This window comes from Phocoena sinus, chromosome 17 (genome assembly GCF_008692025.1).
Source record: "Phocoena sinus isolate mPhoSin1 chromosome 17, mPhoSin1.pri, whole genome shotgun sequence".
NCBI lineage: Eukaryota > Metazoa > Chordata > Mammalia > Artiodactyla > Phocoenidae > Phocoena > Phocoena sinus.
The window spans coordinates 60133151-60154575 of NC_045779.1; positions in this window are offsets into that span (position 1 = coordinate 60133151).

Sequence of the window (21425 nt, forward strand, 5' to 3'; positions counted from 1 at the left end):
CTTGATGACACCAAAGCCACTGGACTTGAACCCCTCTGCCTTTGGCTACTCAACTCTACTGCAGCTGTCCCGATAAACTCTAACTTCATGGCAGTTCTTTCTTTAGTCCATTGGCTTCAACATTTTCACATCAGCCACAGTCCAACCCTGAAATTAGTGTCAGCGTGTAGTTTGGCTTTTTTATCCTTCTTGGACTCAGAGCTCTGCCACCTCGGCTTTGTCTGTTTCTCCTCCTATTATGCATTCTAATATAAGACATTTTCCTCCCTTTCTCTGAAAATAAACTGAAATGTAGCTTGAGTAGAGATTCACAAGTCAGATGTTCATAAATTTATTATTCCTATATAATTTCTTAGACTTCTTTCTTAGATCCATTCAGTATTCAAATGTCAGGGCAAAGTCCTGTTTCCGTACAGAAGGCTTATCTAAATATTTGTATCACACAAGGCTTTCAACTTTTTCAGTAGTCTGGGACACTTATATCAAGTTGCCTTGATAGGAAAACATGAATAAGTTCTTGGTTTCGCTGTGAAAATATGTTGAGGATATATCCTTTTGACTTCTCGTTTCCACAAAGAATCATTCAAAATGCCTCTCTTAAATATGTAAAGGTAAGGCAAGAGTTAATTGGAATCATTTTGGGGTATTTACTGAAACCCCCTCCTGAAACTCTTCGTTGTGGCAAAGACATTCCTGTGATTAGACGGCAAAGTTTGCATAGAGGTTAAGGAACTTTTGGATACCTAGGTGGTAGAGGCTTCAACAACTTCCATTCTGATATTCAACATTAAACCCTCTCTGATAGATTGGGATGATGTCAACATAAGTCCACCAAAGGCCTTCGAAAGGGGGCTCACAAAGTTGGAGCATAGACAGAATATCTAGTTTCAAGGCCAAGGTCTACTGTTTACAGGAAGAGAATGGATTCTAGCTGAGCTGGCCACTGATGTTGAAGTTCTTCCTGATCCAACAGCCATTGTGAGCACTTTGAGAATAATACCTTTACATGGGAAGAAACCAAAAAACTATAACAGTGGTAAGTTCTCTGGCAGCAGATCACAATGGGGAAGTCAGATTACTGTCCCTTGAAGAATCACTGTGGCAGGTGCAGAAATCTGGACCAGCAGTGTCTTCTACCAAAGCAACTTCAGATGCAATTAATTTGAATATCAAAAAAGTTAAAGTACCACTAAGCTGGTGATGCAGATCGTCATAGCTAAATGGAATTTCTACCCACAAAAGATTCCTGTTATAATCTCTCCCTATTCTTTGTAGAGCCTTCTTTGTATGTCTCAGGAGGAGGCACCTGGTATATGTATGATGATTTGGACTAGTGAATCAGCAAGACCACCATTGTGCTGACACAAAGATGCACCAAAGTCCAAGCCTTGAAGAGCAAAGCTATGGTCTTTAGTACCTTTTCTATCTTCATTATGCCTGCCTACCTAAACCTATGGTATGGACATTATCTGATGCAAAGACTGAATTATCACTCATTCATTGAGCGTGTTTAACAATCTTACCAAGTAAAACCACGTTGTTAAGTATATTAAGCACTAGACTGGGAATGAGCAGACAAGCTGATTCCAAGACCTCACAAACATTTAATTATCTGTGCAAATGTGAACAAACGAGTTACTCTCTTTTTTTTTTTTTTTTTTTTTTTGCGGTACGCAGGCCTTTCACTGCTGTGGCCTCTCCCGTTGCGGAGCACAGGCTCCGGACGCGCAGGCTCAGCGGCCATGGTCCACGGGCCCAGCCGTTCCACGGCACGTGGGATCTTCCCGGACCGGGGCACGAACCCGCGTCCCCTGCATCGGCAGGCGGACTCTCAACCACTGAGTCACCAGGGAAGCGCCACCAGAGAAGCCCAAGCTACTCTCTTTAAACCCAGTCCTCATCTGTAAAATCCATAAAACGGAAAAAAGTAAGACTGCTCTTGACTACAACCCAGAGTTAAAATGAAGATCCAGTGAGATAAAGTAGTGACACTGTATTGCAAATTGGATTAAACAATGCCGAAATGTGAGAGATGACTTAATTCATCTTCCAGTTTTAACTGGTACATTTGGAATTGGCAAGTACTCTTCTGAAACAACATTTCTCAGAGGAGTTCAGGGCCTCTCCATCATCAACTCCCCAAGGCTTTTAAAGAGAGGCTGAATCTCCACTGCCACATTCAGAGTATGAAAAGCCCATTTAGCTGTCATCCCCTGCTCTTGGCAAACTCTCAGGGAATGCCAGCAAAACGTCTGAAATTGGAATGGCAACCCACCAAGTACATCCAAATCTTTCATCAAACTGTGCCTAGTTTAGAAGCAATATTATATTAACATTACCCCCACTGTGGATTATTTCTAATGAAACCAATCTGCCAAGGTGAAATGAGAGTATGTGTCACAGAGAAGCATAATTGGATTGACCTGAAGACTGGCTTGAAAAGTAAATCTCCTTTCAATTAAAGATGAGCAAACAGATTCCAGAAAATATCAAGATTTCTGACCCCTTTAAATCTGTGGCCTGTCCCTTAGACCAAAATATAATCAAATCTTTTAAAGTTTCTGAATGGAATTAGAATAGAAATTTGTAATTCTGTTTATTGAGTCAGATTCTCCTGATGGCTAAACTCTCTTAATTGTAGCTTAGCAAACGTCAAAGGCAGAATCAACTCTTTCAAGCTGACATGGCACCATCCAGGATGCAGAAGGTACCAAAACAGTCTTTAAGTTCAACCTCTGCATGGTCATCATTTCCTTCTTCTCTTTCATGGCTTCATCATCGTCTACCTCCCTTTGTAGCCATCTCCTGCTACACCCCAGAATTCTGTGGTCGTTCTATTTTCTGGACACCATAATGGGCTCTAGGAATATAGAGATGAGTAAGACATGAGCCTTGACGTTGAATACTCTGTTTTCACCCCAATCACTTTCTTAGTTCATTCTTTCACTCTCAGATCAAAGACCTCCTTTATGATGTTTACTTATTCATCCAGGAAGACTTAAAAATTCCTTCTTTATGATTTCACTGCTCTTTGAACATATGTCCATTCTAATTTATATGGTATCCTTTATAATTATTAATTTATATATTTCCTTGAAATCAATGATCAAGTCTTTTCATCTTTGTACCCCAATACCCCACATTGTATCTGGCACAAAATAAGTGTGAAAATATTTATTGAATAAGTGATTCCCCAATCCAATCATTCCCCAGACACCAAACACTTTCATTTCTACCCTCTTAGTGGTTCTTCTCTCCAAGTCCCTTTTCTTCACTACTTTTATTGCCCAACTTTGGCCGTTCATCACCTTTTACTATATCTGTTTCAAATAAGTTTTTCATATACTATTCTTACACATCTCAGATGCATTTTAAGTTCCTACGAAAGTTATCTAAAGTCTGTGTCCTACCATCTTACTCCATTCATCAAATATTCTCTCCTGGGCTTCCCTGGTGGTGCAGTGGTTGAGAGTCCGCCTGCCAATGCAGGGGACACGGGTTCGTGCCCTGGTCCGGGAAGATCCCACATGCTGCGGAGCGGCTGGGCCTGTGAGCCATGGTCGCTGAGCCTGCGTGTCCAGAACCTGTGCTCTGCAACGGGAGAGGCCAATTCTTTCCTAGATATACAGTAAAAATGTACTGTTCTAATTCTGCCCTGTCCCACCAAGTTCCTTTTGCTCCTAAATAATTTATGTACTTTTGATATCTCTGTGACATTGCTCATGTATCCCTTAAGCTAAGAGGGCCCTGCTACTCATGTCTTCCCATTGAAAATTTAACCTATCTTTAATGTTTTAGCTTAAAGATCACACACAAAAAATCACAAAATCACAGGCTAATAAGAATCTAGCCCTTCAAACCTACTCAAGTAACTTGCAACAATCACATCTAAAGGCAGAACTAAAGCAAAAACCTAAACTCCTAATTCCAGACCTCTTTACACTGGCCCTGCTGCCTCACCTGTAAACAGGATGCTCAGATCATGTATGGATCAATGTGGAACACCTCTGAGAGTTAAAGAGGGTACTAGTAATAATTGCACCATTCATAATTACACCTTGACAAAAAGCGTGAATGAGGACATATGGTCAACCTGCGTAAATCGAATCCCCCTTAAACTATGGTCAAATTACATGGACCCTGTTCAACAAAGTGCTCAGCTAGATCTTTCTCCTAGTGACAGCTCATCGATAATTAAGACGATTTGAGCCTTTAACAAGTGATTTTGCACTCTGGTTCCCTATTTTAAAACAATAGCAACAATAAACACACACACACGCAGTGTGACTTGTGTTCTTTCCTTAGTAATTGCACAGCTGTTCTATACCAGGTATTTCTTGGATTCTAGAGTCAGACATACCTGTGAGAGCCACACAGCTCCATCCTTTATTGTATAGGCCTCATAGTGAAGACAAAATGAAGATAATGGGGCCTTTCTAATGGGATTTTTTTTTTTTTTTTTTTTTTTTTTTTTTTTGCTGTACGCGGGCCTCTCACCGTCGTGGCCTCTCCCGTTGCAGAGCACAGGCTCCGGACGCGCAGGCTCAGCGGCCATGGCTCACGGGCCCAGCCGCTCCGCGGCATGTGGGATCCTCCCGGACCGGGGCACGAACCCATGTCCCCTGCATCGGCAGGCGGACTCTCAACCACTGCGCCACCAGGGAAGCCCTCTAATGGGATTTTTGATTCATTCATTCAACAAATATTTGCTGAGTGCTTCCCAAGCATGAGATATCGTGCTGGATACTGGGGATACCATGAGCAGATCACTAATCTCCATTACAGTCTAGTCAGCTAGGAAGATATTAAGCCCAAATGAACATACTATCCCAAGCAAAGACGAGTGCTGTGAAACTACCCTACCACAAGACAACCCGAACTGCATTATGAAGCCATGAGATGCTTGAGGACGTGATGTTTATCTTGATACCTTAAGAGTATGTGCAAGGTAACTAGGCAGAAGAAGAAAGGAAGTTTATTCCAGGAATAGGGAATAGCATGTGAAAAAGCCTTGTGTCCATGTGGAACCCGGCCTAATCAAGGATCCCAAGAAGCGCCTGGGTGACAGGAGCAGACACAGTGAGGGAGAAAATGGTGGCAGATGAGCTGGAGAGGGAAGCAGGGACCAGGACAAGAAATGACTCCATCGGCTGTGTTAAGTAAGGGTCTCTGTTTCTTTGCAAAGAGCAATGGAGCGTTAAAAATCTTAAGTAGGTAGGTGACTGGTGGAAAAGATTGGTACCCACAATTAAATTTGCATTTGGAAAAGCCACTCTTATAGAATAAAGAGTGGATTAAAAAGAGGGTCCGAACTCATGCAGGGAGAACAAACAGGAAGCTCTTACCTTAGTGAGAAGCAAGAGTGGTTTAGACCAGGATGAAGACAGACAAGGTGTGAGAAGAAAAAAATAAAGAGTTGAAATTGAAAGATTTAGTGATGGTAAAGCAAATTGAAGATAACGGCCAAAAGTGTTAAATTTCTGGCTGGATGGTGATGCCATTCACTGAAACAGAGAACACTAGAAGAAAAGTGGGTTTAGGGCAAGTTTATACATTATCCTGGGTATGACGAGTCTGAGGTGGCCTTGCAACATGCAAGTGGTGACACTGAATAGAAATTTGGATACACAAGTGTGAGGCTCTCAGGGGAGATCTGGACTAGAGACTGAGTTTAAAGTCATCTTTGACTTGGTGGTAATGACAGCCATGTACATCAAAGGGATTCCTGAGATAAAATACAGAAAGGAAGAAAATGGAAGAGAAGGGGGTCTAACACCAAGCCTTGAGAAGCGTTACTATTTAATGGCAGGTTAGGGGGGAAATAACATTGCAAAGAGAAAGAAGACTTAGCCAAAGATGGAGGAAGAAATCCAAGAAGGTGTGGCATTTTGGAGTGATCATGAAGGAGGCAGGTATCGGTGGTATAAAATACTGCTGAGAGGTCGAGAACTAAAAAGTGGCCTTTAGATTAAGTGGCATGAAGGTCATGCGTGATCTTAGTGAGCGATTTTGGAGGAGTGAGAAGGCAGAAGCCAGTTAGGGGTGGAGAGGAAATAGAGGCCCCACGTGTAGACAGGTCTTTTGAGAATTGGCTCTGAAAATTGGAAAGGATGAGAAGACTGTTTGGAAGAAAAATAGTTAGAAGCAGCTATAAGAGGACACAGGTATAATGTAGGGGAATTTTTTTCACAGACTGAAGAGAGATTAAATATTTATGGAAAGATCCAGTTGAGGGGAGTCATTGATAATGGAAGGTCCCTGTGAAGACAGAAAAATGTAGAAACTAGAGCACAAGGAAGGAGAGGTTGATCTTAGGAGGAGAGACCTGCCAGCCCCCCAATAATGTAATAGGAGGTAAAGATGGGTTTTGCTATAGGGACAGGTATACACTTGCTAGTCTGCGTTTGAAGAACTTCTGGTCTGATGGCTTCATTTCCCTCAGCAAGAAAGAGGAGAAGTCAGCTGCTCACAGCAAGGGGACATGTACCATGATCAGATGTCGGGACAGAGTGATGGTTGTTACTGTGGAGGGTGGTGAGACAGCTGATGGGCCATATGGGTGTGACCATGAACTTATTGTGATACCACTGTGTCCTACTGTGTGGCTTTCTCCAGTATCACCACGCTATTCAGATAAAAATCTAGAAAAGCAGAAAATAAGGTTAGGGTTTTGCCATATGAATGTAAGAACGAGATAGACAGAGAAGCAAGTGGTAAGTAGAGATGAGCAGGTCTGAGGACTGACACCGAAGCTCTCTCTTCACAAGTAGGTGTTACAGGCTATGGAATGACCCTTTCCCTGGCATCCCGGAGTTGCAGCTGAGGCCAAAAGCTGACGGCCAAGTTGCCACGTACAAGCCACATTCTAAAGGGAGCCTCCAATGCTGGCTGCCTACAATTAAAGCCTGTGCTCACTCCCTTTCCCTTACTTCTACCACCAGGATTTACTAAGATGTAGAACAGGCCTTCTGACCACAGAACTTCACTCCAAAACCCCCATCACTACCATCAATTGTACACAAGCATCTACAAACACCTCATCATCATTTTAAAAAAGAAAAGACTGAACAGCAGGGGCATCTGGAGGATGCAGAAGTGGTCAGAGATATAGTCTTTGCTCAAGACCCGAAAGGGAAGGAAGAAGGGAAAGAGTCACTATGTGTTTCTTGCCCTGCGTGTTATCTCCGCCTTACACATCAGTTACTTTCACCTCACAGGTGACCTGTGACATGCAGTTACCATGAGTTCACATGGAGAAAGTGTTGTCTAAGGACCTGCGGCGTTCGCTGAACAGCTCCGTCCGTTGTTTTTTTTCCATCTCTGTGCTGGCACCCCTCTCTCATGCTTCTCAATCAATAATTGGGCTTTCTCACTTCCCAAACTCAGCAAGTGGAGGAGAGATAAGGGCCTAGGGTGGGAAAGTCTGGCCAGATTCCCTCTGACAGCTGCTTTTCTGCTCCAGCTCACATTTGCCCAGACTAATCAGGAGACAGACACTACTCCCACCTCACTCTTGCCAACGTCCTGGGACAGAAGGCCAGGCTTGTCTCCTCTCTGTCCTCAGGGAATCAAGACTTCACTTCAAGGGCACAGCACCCTGGTCCTTGGAGACACAGAAAGTGTTACCATGGGGAGGCTCAGGCTAAATATTTTCTGACTGCAAGTGCGTCACCCTGCCCCTGAAATCTGGGAGACATGGCACCTCTCCCAGGCTCAGAAAAGAGCAAGGGATTCCTGCCAACGTTTCAGTCCCACTGGTGCAATGAGATCTTACCTTGGTGCAAATCCATTCCTGAGCTCCAAAGCAGTGACTTCCTCTCCCTTTTCCAAAACCAACACTTGACTGTTTGATGAGTCATTGGTTCCCTGACATTTGTAGAATACGCTTGAAATGCTCCCAGAGGGAGGAAAATTATACTGTAATCAAACCACACGCTTTCTCTCCTTTGCCCTCTCCAGCCTCTACAAGTGAGGAACCCACAAGCTTAACAGTGGAGGCCTCTGGAATTATGTCCCTTTCTCATCTAGTTCAGCTGAATGAGCTGGTTTGTGGGTTTTCAAAAAAAGAAATAAACTAGGTCTCCCCAGCCTCACACAGGATCAGGACACTTGAATTTATCCTTGTAACTGAGAAAGCTCGGAAGGGATAAGACAGGAACAGCTGTGAGGTGAATATCGGTTATGTATTTGTTCTTTGCAGCACTTAAGAGGTGCTGGTAGCCAGCTTAGAGTCTGTCAAAGACCAGCAGACGTTAACAAGGGAGCCAGGCACTGGGAGGGAGCTAGTGAGGAGAGTGTGGGGACCAGGTGGGCAGGTAGGTTTGCGACCAGGTGGGACATAAAGGAGATGAATTAATGGAGGTGCTTGTGTGGCAAAAAGAAGTTGAAGCAAGACCTTTGAAACAATAAGGCTGATGATGGGAGGGGTGGGAGGGGTATGTGTGGCTAAGATTGTTTTCTAGGTTGTGAATGGGTTCATAGCCCTTAATCTGCAGAAGGAAGAAATGACCAGCTCTTGTGCAAGTCAGCATTCTGTCAATTATGTGCCAAATTCAAGCCCAAACTAACTGAAGCACAAAAGACATTTGCTGGCCCATGTTACCGAAAAGCTTGGTTGAAGTGTCTACCTACATGCTTGGCTGAGGCAGGGGACCCAATCTCTCTTTACCTTGTTCTGAGTCCACTGTAATACCCTAGACGTGGAGTAATTTTCCCTCCTGGAAGAAAGAAGAATATCATGGTCCAGCTTTACATCCTCCTGGGGTCCAGTCTAGTGGGAAGAAACATCTCCTTTCAGGACATTCCAGCCAAAGTCCCACTGTGTCTGGTTGGTCCTGATGAGGTCACATGCCATTCAGAGTCACTCACTACACCCAGGGAAAAGCAAGTCTATAATTGGTCAGATCTGAGTAGCCCTCCTGTAAAACTGGGGTGGATCTATATCACTCAGATTGCATGAACTCAGAGAAGGGTAAAGAAAGGTGACTTTTTTTTTTTTTGGCTGAGCCGTGCGGCATGAGGGACCTTAGTTCCCCAACCAGGGATCAAACCGTTGCCCCCTGCAGTGGAAGCTCTGAGTCTTAACCACTGGACCACCAAGGAAGTCCTGAAAGGTGATTTCTTAGAAGGAAATTGGAGTGCTGCTACCAAAAGAGGGGTGCAGTGAACCCCAGTGGCCAAACACACTGCAAATGTCCTTCACAGTTTACTGAGACTTTGTGATAATCTCTATATTCTGATGGCTTCAAAGAAGATCAACAAAATTAAATTAAATCTGATTTATGAAACAGTGTGAATTTTTCTGCAATAAACATTGCTAACCTTCATGCCAGGTTTATCTGAATTATCTTATATTATTCTCACAATGATTCTATGAAGTCCGTGCTTTATTACCATATTTTACAGACAGGAAAGTGAGACTCAGTGAAGTTATGTGACTTTTGCAAGGTGTCCTTTCTAATCAGCACATGAGTCAATAGTCACAGCCAGGCAGACTTAGGCCAGAGAGGCTGCTTGAAAGTTTTAAAGTATTATAAAAACTGGCAGAGAGTTTTCACTTTAGAGATGATTAAGAAAAAAAAAAAAATCCCTGATGAACAAAATATCTTGCCCATCGTCAGCTAGGGAAGATGCTTATAAGAATTTATATAAACTAAAATCACATACAGGAGCTGTGGTGCCCAGCTCACTTCTAAGAAGGCCTTAAATTTATTTTCTTTTGAAGTTAAATGAAAGCAAAGTTCAAAGGAAAATGTCACTGAGGTCTAGAATTCAGCCCATCTTGCTGGGTTATTCAAGTCTCTTCAAACAGCCAACCAGGGAAGGAGAAAGGCCAGAAGAGTAGAGATCAAGGGGAAGTGTGAAGAGAGATGGGTTTAGAAATGCCCAGCCATTGGCAATGGCCCTGGGCAGCATAAAACCCAAAAGCCGCTTATGTTATTTTTGGTTAAGTAAGGTAATTTGATGTTCCTTCCCTCCCTCCGAGAATCATTTAAAACTCCGTGTTCTTATATTCATCTAGTCTTCTGACATTATCAAATTCTTGGTAGACATTAGGAATACACCAATGCATAACAGAGATTATGGGCCAAATATTTTATAACCCAGCCAGAGAGGAACCAGTGGCAATCAACTAACTAAAGAATATAGAGATAAATGTTATCTCTTCCTTGGTTAGACAGCAATGGGAGTACAAAGATGGGAGTAAATAATCTTGACTTTGGAACAAACTATTGGTGAAGGGCACAAGAAGAATTCTGCGTTTGAACTGAGTAGACAGATTTAGAAATTAGGAGCAGAGTGGGAGGGAAAGTTTAGAAATTCAAAATTACAAGATTCTAATGATTGCATTAATCCAGAGATCATCCAACTCACTCTCATTTTGCATGTGAGAAAATTGAGGAACAAACTGAGCAAGGTCCCTCCAAAAATTATTGACAGTGCGAGACCAGAACCCTGATTTTCAAATTCCTGATTTTACCTGGAGCTCGTCTTGCCGCTTAGTCCAATACTACTCAGTTAGTATGCTCTGCGTATCTACTGAGGTTCAAACATGGTGTTGAGACCTGACGGTGGAAGTGTCAACTTAGAAGCGGTATCATATGCTATTTGTCTTTCTCTGTCTGGCTTACTTCATTTTGTATGATAATCTCTAGGTCCATCCATGTTGCTGCAAATGGCATTATTTCATTCTTTTTTATGGCTGAGTAATAGTCTATTGTATATATACCACACACCAAAAAATGAACTTGTTTACAAAACAGAAATAGACCCACAGACATAGAAAACAAACTTATGGTTACCAAAGGGGAAGGTGCAGGGGGGAGGGATAAATTAGGAGGATGGGATTAAAATAGACACACTACTATATATAAAATAAATAACCAACAAGGACCTACCATATAGCACAGGGAATTATACTCACTATTTTATAATAACCTATAAGGGAAAAGAATGTGAAAAAGAATATATATATATATATATATATATATATATGTATAACTGAATCACTGTGCTGTATACCCGAAACTAACAAGACATTGTAAACCAACTATACTTCAATTTTTTAAAAAAAGAACTTAAAAGTGTTGACTAAAGCACAGTCCATGTTCCTGAGGAGCTTTAGAGTAGAGGCTACCCCAGAAAAAGATCAGTAAATATAGCTACCAGGGGGTGAAGAGAACCTGAGAAGGGAGTAGCAGCCAGCTACCTCTAGAGGAGGTGCTCCATTGAAAATTAGCCTGGGAAAGAAGAGACATAAGGATACTCCATGGAGAGATCAAAGACACACCTTCATCGCTGGAAATTCTGCTCTACGTCCTCTGTTTGCCCCTGTGTCTCCACTCTCCACTATTCTTCCTGTTTGGTTCAACAGGAGCTGTGGACTTATCAACCGGCTCCCTCGTCCTCCAGTGTTCAGTAGGGTCTGACCAATGGGAGACAGCAGGAGAGATACAGATTCACTGCGTTTATCTCTTTGGTCTCTCCCTTCCAGGCAATGGTTTGACATGGCTGCATCCCTCTTCTAAAGGTCACAGCTACCACTCGAGGACCATCTCTACAACCACAGCTCTTTCTCCAGGTTCCAATAACCTCTTCTTTCCTTGGCTTGTCAGACCAAAAGGCAGTAATTCCCCTTTGCTACCACAAGAGAGCTTCACTACCTCTAGCTGGTTTGCCTCAACCCTTGCAAACTGTGCCTTCATTTAACTCTCTTCCATCACCCTCTTTGAACGTGCCTTCTGTTTCCTACCAGACGAATAACAGAAACGAGTAATCCCCTCCTCCTCCCCAGGGAGAAATCGCAAAGGAAGACCTCAAGAAGACAAGAAGAGAAAGAAAAGAATGCAAACCTGGAGGTGACTTTCTTCAGTTAAACAAAATGCTGGCTTTCCATTTAGAAGTCAGCAATGGTTTATTTTGACATGTGGAACGTAGTATGACAGCTCAGGTATCATAAAATAAAAGCAGTCCTGAATCTTCCTCATACATTCTTGACTACAAAGATCTTACTGGTCACCCCAAGTAGAAATCCACCTTGGGTGAGACAGGAAGGAGTGTTATTGCCCCATCACTTATGGAAACCAAGGCCTAACCTAAACTAACCCAAGTCCAGCTCAGCTTGTGGAAGGATGGGTTAATTGGAACAGAAGCAAGGATTTTCCTGTCAACACATTCTCAAACATAGTTTTTAATAATATTTTAAAGGTAATGTATTATAACCAACAAGGATCTACTGTATAGCACAGGGAACTGTACTCAATATCCTATGATAATCTATAAGGAAAAGATCCAGAAAAAGAATATATATATATATATATATATATATATATATATATATATATATGAATCACTTTGCTGTACACCTGAAATTAACACAACATTGTAAACCAACTATACTTCAATTAAAAAATTAATAAATTAAGGTAATGTATTGATGTAATTATTGGTAAAGACAACAGAAGAAGCAGTGTAAAAGCAAGACGTGGAGACATAGAAAATGTAATGGAAGAGAGCAGCTTTTTCATGAGAGATTTTACTTGATACCAAAGTATAGGCCACTGTCCCCCACCCAGCCACACTCCAGGCTCCGGTCCCCAGGTGGCTTTGCTTTTTGGTACTCTGGAGAAAACGCCATGAAGATTCGATCTGCTTCCTGCTTCTCCAGATGCTGCAACTCTTTGGAGCTCTCCCCAAAGTCACTCTTGTTTGGCCTGTCTCAGGTCCAACACATGAATGAAAGGCACATCTTATATTAGGGAATCCCAAGTATTACCCACCCATGGAGCATCTCCATTCACGGGCCTATGACAGCTGCCTTTTCATTAGTATTATTGTTAATAAATATTGCTCAGGAACAAAATACTGTTGAATTCAGGAAGGTTCATTTTACCCTCAAATACTTGGACTTTTGTCATGATGAGTGTGGATGCCACGTATACGTGTTGTCAGAGACGAACTGACATTTTTATATTCAGATCCTGTAAAACTATTTACATCTCTCTGGATAAGACTTCTGACTTGTAAATGAAGAGGAAAGTATTCTTTCCCCACATTTAGAGCAACAGAACTCCTTATTATGTCAGCAGATGTATGTGATGTGGATTTGTACAAGCCGCAGAGAGCTGTTTACTGTGACCTTGACAGAACGGAGCTTATTTTGCGCTTTTACTAAAAGTGTAAAAAAGAAAAGAGATCAGACTCCACCTCTGCTCTCACGCCCCACCCCCAGTTCAAAATGATTTCCCACCAGGAAAACAAATGTTTTCCTTTTGGTGTTAAATAAGGAATAGAACTCAAACCAGCCTTCCTTCAACCATCCCCCACCCCACCCCCCCAAAAAAAATCCCAGGCTTCTATGAAACCGAGTGCTCAGCCAAATTCCTACTGAGAACTGACAGCTTAACTCTCTTACATCCAGTAGAACTGGAGGAAAGGAGAAAGAGCCTTGGGTCACGATGGAGAACTCTGGACTGGACCTTGTACAGCTGTGGCTCAGGATCCCAGCTCTGCCACAGATGTACCATCTTCAGCAAGTTCCTTAAGCTTCAGCTTCTACATCTATAAAATGGGCCCACTAATACACTTAACTGATGGGCTTTTGGGTGACCGATTTGTCCCAGCGTGCCTGCGGCTGTTCCAAATGTTAGAGCTAAAAGTCCTGTGTCCCAGGAACACCATCATTCCCAGGACGGTAGATCATGTTATTTTTGTAAGGATTAAATACAATAAATCCTGTGAAATGCTGCACGCGGTGTCTGAAACACGGTACGTTTTCAATATATTAATATGATTAGTATAGATCCCCATTGTCACATCTCTGGGTTCTTCTTTTTTTTCCCATGGAGATACTAAATATTCATTGAACTAGACATAACGCTAGGGGTTGCACATTCATTATGTGGATGAAGAATATCACCTGCCATATCAGTAGAAAAAGGATCTACTGATAGATCCATCAAGCCAGCAGTCGCTGTGGCGGCCCCCAGCTGTGCACTCAGGAAATCTGGGATGAAAAAAAACCAAAACAAAACAGGATACCAGTCTTAGACTTAGATAGTTAAGGTGCATATCAAAGGAATGATTTCAATGAGCCAGACTCTTGAATCTTCCCATACATAGAAAAGCACTGAATTCCTTAACTTGAGATGCCTGGTTTTCTTTAATGAACAGTGATCTTTGATGTTCCCACTACCTGGTTTTTGTTGCAAAATCTCCTCTACATCCTGGCTCCTCCTGCCTCTTCAGAGCAGTCCCCCAGAGGGATCTGAGAGGCTGGCCTCTTGTCTTAAGTCCTCAGAAAATCCACCGAATAACACATAATTCTCAACGTTGAGGTTGTGCATTTTTTTTCAGTCCACAATTATCTCTGATTTTCTTAAATATCCAAAGAGGTACATATAAGCATTCTTATTTTACACGTGAGCTGGCCACAGGTGAGAAACATGACCAAGAACTAGTACATGACAGAGTCCATGCTTGAACCTACATCTGATTTCAATGCCCCAAGGTTTTTCCTTCATGTTGCAGATTCAAGCTCTTTATGTGAAAGGGCACAGCAGAGGGATGGGCGTCATTTGACCAGGTGGGCAACTGAGTTTTACCAAAGTGGAAAAACAGGACAAAAACTGTAAGTCTCTGGCTGGGGTGTTATCATAGCCCAGGGTGAATGCTATCAACACAGAGAAGAAACACAGTTTTCATCTCAGGAGATGTGGGCCTCCGGATTACCATTTTATCTTCATCTCGTCCTAGGGTTTCTCAGCCACAGTGACATTATCTCAGAGGGCTGAAGAGAGAGGAAGCCCCATCAGTCACTCAACTATCGCTTAATGATAATCAAATCTATATGAGGCACTAGGCAAATGTCTCTGAATATAATGATGAACAAGACAAGATCCCCTACTTTTGAGGTAGAGGAGATAAATATATTAAAGTACAACACTGGTTGGAGTTACTACTGAAATGGCAAACAAAGCCCTAGAGGAGAAAGAGATAAAAGATTATTAAGATTTTTAGATCAGTTAAGGAAACTGACAATGCATTTTCTGTGACAAAGTAGGTAATAGAAATGTAAAGTAATGTAAACATAGGGATATCTGACCAGCTCATCATGGTTTGCCCAAGGCTTTCAGGTTTTAGCACTAAGTCTGTCAGTCCAAGGCATCTGGTCACCCTACATGGGGGTCAAAATCAAATGCCTAAGGACAAGCAAAGTAAATCAATGCAGTAGGACAAGTACCAGCGCAATAAAACAAAATGGCAACTTGTACTACACCTGGGGTGGAAAGAAGGACAGTAAGAGAGGTATTAAAGAAAGTAGAGCCCATTCATTTATGTAGTGCCTATGGTTGCTTTCACTCTACAATGGCAGAATTGAGTAATTAGAGGCTGTATGGCAAAGCCTTTTACAGAGAACCTTTGCCAACCCTGTTCTAGAGAATGCTTGCCCTGTCTAAAGGCAACCAAATAGGCTTCCGCTGATGGTTGACAGGAACTATAGCCTATAAACAATGACTCAGTAAAAAACGCTTAATGTTTTAAGAGAGGTCAAAAATCTGCAATCCGTTGATTCTAAATTTTGGCATCTAATGTTTGTTTTTTTTTTTAAGAAGATGTTGGGGGAAGGAGTTTATTAATTAATTTATTTATTTATTTTTGCTGTGTTGGGTCTTCATTTCTGTGCGAGGGCTTTCTCTAGTTGTGACAAGCGGGGGCCCCTCTTCATCGCGGTGCGCGGGCCTCTCACTATCGCGGCCTCTCGTTGCGGAGCACAGGCTTCAGACGCGCAGGCTCAGTAGTTGTGGCTCACGGGCCTAGTTGCTCCGTGGCACGTGGGATCCTCCCAGACCAGGGTTCGAACCCGTGTCCCCTGCATTAGCAGGCAGATTCTCAACCACTGCACCACCAGGGAAGCCCCTAATGTATTTTTTAAATATCACGTGGGCACAACAAAGCAATCTGTGATCTGTATCCAGCCTGTAGGCCACCATTTTGCAAAGTACAATGTACACCATATGTTTTAAGCTAACACTTATCCCAAGAGGAAATTATATTAGTTCCTTAATTCGAAGGCAAATCTATGACAGAGGACTCTATTCATTCATTGCTTTCAATTTCAAATTTGTTTATAATTCAGTTGCTTTACCCATGAGGGCCTTTCTAGGGTTATCAAATCTTCTCAACAGCCTATAAAAGCTTTCTTCCACCCTAAATAGCATGAAGTCCTCCCTCAACTCTACCCACCTCTTGCAATTATTGTCTATTTCTCCTACTTCCTATCTTCAAAGGGCAGTCTCCACTCACTGCCTCTCGTGTGGTTTCCCATTCTCTCCTCGTCCCAGTACAGTTTGGCTCTTTCTCAGTACATTCATGGAAGGTGCTTCCAGGAAGGTCATGGATGACCACCTTATTGCAAAATTCAATGGATTCCTTCAAATTCCTGTCTAATTTAACTTCTTTCTGGCAGCTGACATCACTGACCACTTCCTCCATCTTGAAAGTGTCTCTATCCTTGCGCTTCACGATACTCACTCTTTCCCCGTTCTCTCCCTACCTCTCAAGCTGCTCCTTCTATTAAAAGGAAAAACTTTTTTCCTGGCTCATTTTTATTTAGACAATATTCTTAAACACCTGACATGTACCAGGCATGGTGCTAAGCATTTTCCAAATGTAGCTGGTATGTATCTCACTCCCTAACTTTATTTCCCTAAAATAAATTTCATTTCTAATCTAAGATCCCAGCTAACATGGCTTACATGATGTTTTTTGTTTTTGTTTTGTTTGTGGTATGCGGGTCTCTCACTGTCGTGACCTCTCCCGTTGCGGAGCACAGGCTCCGGACGCGCAGGCTCAGCGGCCATGGCTCACGGGCCCAGCCACTCCGCGGCATGTGGGATCTTCCTGGACCAGGGCACGAACCCGTGTCCCCTGCATCGGCAGGCAGACTCTCAACCATTGTGCCACCAGGGAAGTCCTACATGATGTTTTAATTCAGTCTTTACGGAGAGATCCATCTTCCCCTCCAGGTTACACCAGAATCTAGTAAATGGAGAACAACAGGAGAAATATTGGGTTGGCCAAATTGTTGGTTCAGGTTTTTCCGTAGGATGTTATGGAAAAAAACAAACAAATTGTTTGGCCAAACCAATACAACAGGCATGGATATCTTCACTGTGTATATCCCCAGGTCCCTTGAGGTTTGCCCATCTTCTGTTTCCAAGCCACAGCCAGGACCTCCAGGACCAAGGGCTCCACCGCCCTAAAAGGATCATACAGCACATCCTAGAGTGTAACCACCGCTCAGATCCACAGACTTCTCTCTGTCCTGAATCCCAGGAAAGTTCCCTTTCTCTCTTGGAACTCTAAAGACTATTTCTTTCCACATCTTCAGTGGGTTTAGGTTTTCACAAAAGAGTATACCTGCAAATCTCCAGCATTTATCCCACTGCCTAATATGGTCTTGTCTTCTCTCCTCTGCCCTGAAATGCTGGCATCCTTCCTCTATCTTGGTTTTTCTCACTCTGCATACCTTACAAGGATAGTGGGGCCCACATGTATTGTATTAACTGACACCTACATACCAGGTGTGCAGATTTTTCCTTATACTGAGTCTCCTACTTTGCTTGCTTCCTGGTCACTTTCGCCAAGATGACTTGTTCACACCTCCATTTCAGCCCTAATAAATGAATGACTTAATTTATTGTCTCCTTGTTACTCTAGCATCTTTCCACCTGTTCCTTTTCCTAGAATTTTTGGGTAATGGCCCCATCATTTCCCCAACTGCCCAAATTAAAAGCCTCTGAATTATGCTTATCCTCCCTCTTTCTGTCTATTGAACCTCCTATTTATCTGTCAGATTTTTCCCTGCTTCCCATCCCCCAAACTACTGAAACTGTCTGGGCCTTCACCCGTATACAGTAACAATAAGACTCTTTACTAGATGCCTACCCAAATTATGCTATGCGTTGAAGGAAGATGGAGCTTCCTAAGTCACAATCTTGAGTGGATTGGTCTTCACAGTAAACAGGTTCCATCAGGATGAAGCCTAAATCCTTTCAGCAAGCTCCTTTATTACTTGAACTCAGCCTTACCAGTCTAACTTTTAGTCTCCACACCCCAGTTCCAAAGCCAGCACAAGCGTATGCTCCATGAAACTAATTTCCACTCCCTGACAGGGTCACAATCGATCTTTCAGAATTCCTACTTTCGCAAATGTTTGCTAGAACTGCCTTCTTCCGTTTTCTCCCTGAAAGACATTTACTAATTCTTCAGGTGTCTTACTGCTTGAATGTCATCACTTCTCAATGTCTTTCCTGATCTGCTCTTCCCCTCTTCCTACCTGAAAGGCATTTTGGCATGCAGGAATAGCATGGCTCTTGGAGTGAGAGAGGGATTCAAACACTGCCTTTCTCCTCTTCACCTATGTGGCCATGGACAACTCGTTTTTCAGCAGTTAGCCTAATTTTTCTCAGCTATGAAATGTGGGGCTTTGTACGTACCTCAGGGCTGTTAATAGCAGTGAAAAACATAACATAGGTAAGATAACCAGCTCAGAGTCTGGCATATCGTAGGTGCTTAATAAATGCTAATTTCCACATCAAGGTAGAGTGATTCTTCCTTTCTGTTCTCACTAAATGTATGTTGCATTGTAACTATATTTTAACATATATATGATCCACTGTACTGTAAGACTTTTAAAGTTAAAACTATTTCTCATGCATTTTTGTATAAAGAACACTGCCAAGGGTCTCAAATGTTCGGCTGAACATTAATCAGCACCTGAGTTTCCACTGAAAGGCAGGAAAAGAACCACCTGGAGGAATTAGAGGGAACAGAGTCCAGGGGGAGTTAGAGGCAACAGAGTCCAGGCGGAATTAGAGGCAACAGGGATTGGAGTTTTGCCTGTTCCCAGGAACCAGAGTGCAAACTTTCATAGGACAGGGACACAATTTCCACTTTCATATTCCAGCCCAAACTGGACATCCCTGCCAGGAGTGGGGACAAGAGGGATCAAGGACATGCGCTTCCTAGAAGTGCAGCCCAAACAGGAACCACTGCCGCTCTTGGCTGAGCCTCTAGCGGCGCTCTGTTTACCCCAGCCTACAAACTCAAACAGCTAAATCTTGTTCCTCACCATCCCATACAATCCCTCTCCTCCTGGGAGAATTCCCGTTGCCTTTACCACTTCCCACCCGCAGGGCAGCCCCAGCCTGACTCGGCAAAGAGATAGGGAGAGACAGCTGAAGTCAGAGGAACACAAACAGGAGGGATGAAGACCTCATCCACAGCCCCCCTCTCCCCAGCCACCGCAAGGAGTAATGGGCACTGGAATCTGGGGCAAACCCGATTGACACCAAACACTGCTTTTGCTTAGATTTTTTTTTTTTTAAGTCAACACTCCTAAAAACAATTCAGAATGTTTTTACCCTTGAGAAACTATGTGGCTGCTTTCCTGATTTATTTACAATGAGCTCGTGTTAGAGAGTCACCTTCTGAATCCATCCACTAGAACAGGACCACCGTGCTAGCAAGCAGTTGGCAATGTGCTCAATGAAAGCATGAATGGACCAAGGTCTCAATTAAAAAAACAAAAAAACAACCCCAACTTAAAATAGTCTTCCAGACCTCATTTTAATAGAGTTCCTGTCCATTCAGAGACTTTCACGAATAACCCCACAATTAATGACATGTGTTTATCGGCAAAACCACTCACTTGAAATATACGGTGGTCGGTATGGAGTTTATTTATGAGAAAGAAAGACTTGACCTAAGGATTAAAAATAGAGTAACGGTACTCAACTAAAATTGCAGCTGCTTTCCCCAAAAGCCTCAGGTATAGCCTATTTTTAGAAGAGTTCAATCTGAGGTGATGTGCAAATCTAGCTAAGCAAGGAGCTTGCAAATATTTTTAAAAAGTAGAATTAACACTTCTCTCTTGTAATGCTACTTTTGGGAGTATTAGTGCAGAATTACTGCACCTAATAGGTGTACCCTCTCATATCAGACATATTTTATGTGGAATTACATTTAGAGCATACTATGTAATTATTGCATATCCATGCCAATACACTGAAATCTTAAACTGAATGTTGTCATACCTTGGCTTGAAACTTCTCAATTATTTTCCGCTGCAGTTAGAATAGGATCCTCAGCAGGGCCCATTAGTATCTGCTGACCTATTCCCAACCAACCCCACCTTTGTGTTTGGCCACACCTATTTTCTTTCAGACCCTCGCGCATCCCAAGATTTTTCCCCACCCCTAATCCTTGGCCCTGCTCTACCTTCTCATCCTTGTTCTTGAGGCCATTTCTTCTCATCCCTCAAGTGTTGGCTGTAACGTCGTCGAAGGCTCTTCTCTTTCCACCCCCTTGTCCCTCAGCACCTATTATCCTCTCACAGTACACATCACAACTAAACCCTGGGGTTTTTTAAGTGGTCTCGTTCTCCCGCTAAAGTGTAAGTTCTGCGACAGCAGGAACCATGTTTATCTTATTTAGTTTTAACCTCAACAGCAAGTATAGGTACTGGCATGCAGTAGATGCTCAATCAATCATTACTGAATATTAAATCAATGACGAGTGATATCCCAATTCATTTCTACCATACTTTTGTTACCAAACCAGGTTTGTTTTGCCTGACTTGCAGCAGACCAAAACACTGAGACGCTGAGTTTTGCAGCAGAGAGAGGATTTATTTGAAAGGCAGCCAAGTGAGGAGGCATCTCAGAGCCGCCTCCCAGATGGCAAGGAGCTCGGGGTATTTATGGGATTAAAAAATAAAGAAGCAGGGCGGTCTGAGGCTTGGGGAGCACAAGGATTGTAGGGAAAGGTGACTGGAAAAAGGTGCAGTAGTCAGTCATCATTCTGTGCAGGGGTAACTAAGCCACAGGCCTCTGCACATTAAAAAGTGGAGGCACTTAGCACGATCTGAAGGCGGAGTTTTTGGCCCTGTGATGTCAGAAGGTCGCCGAGAGTGGACACTCGCGCGTGCCCAGTTGGAGGCTTGGTGGTCCTATCCAGTCTTAACCAGCTCAGCTCAAACTAGACAAAGCTGACTCCAGGTTCCTGGAAAACAACTTGGGCAAGCATCCTATTGTTTAGGCTACATGCCACTTGGAGGACACGCAAGTATTTTTGATTCATGAAGGCAGGTGAAATGAATTTGACTAACGATCGCCCACGCTTTCACTTCCACACTACCTACCCCAAACTACAAAGCCCAGTTCAAGCCTTCTCCATTCCCAGCTTCATGCTTCCCCTTTCCATAAAATCTTCTCTGAGCTCCTCACTTTTCAATATTTACAGACAAAGCATATGAAGTGCCAGAGACATGCCTGGACTATAGCAGCTGCTGGATAAATACAGATGTCAACAGTATTACCATGTTCATTTCTTCCAGCGTATTCCCGTATCTGTGTTTCCCA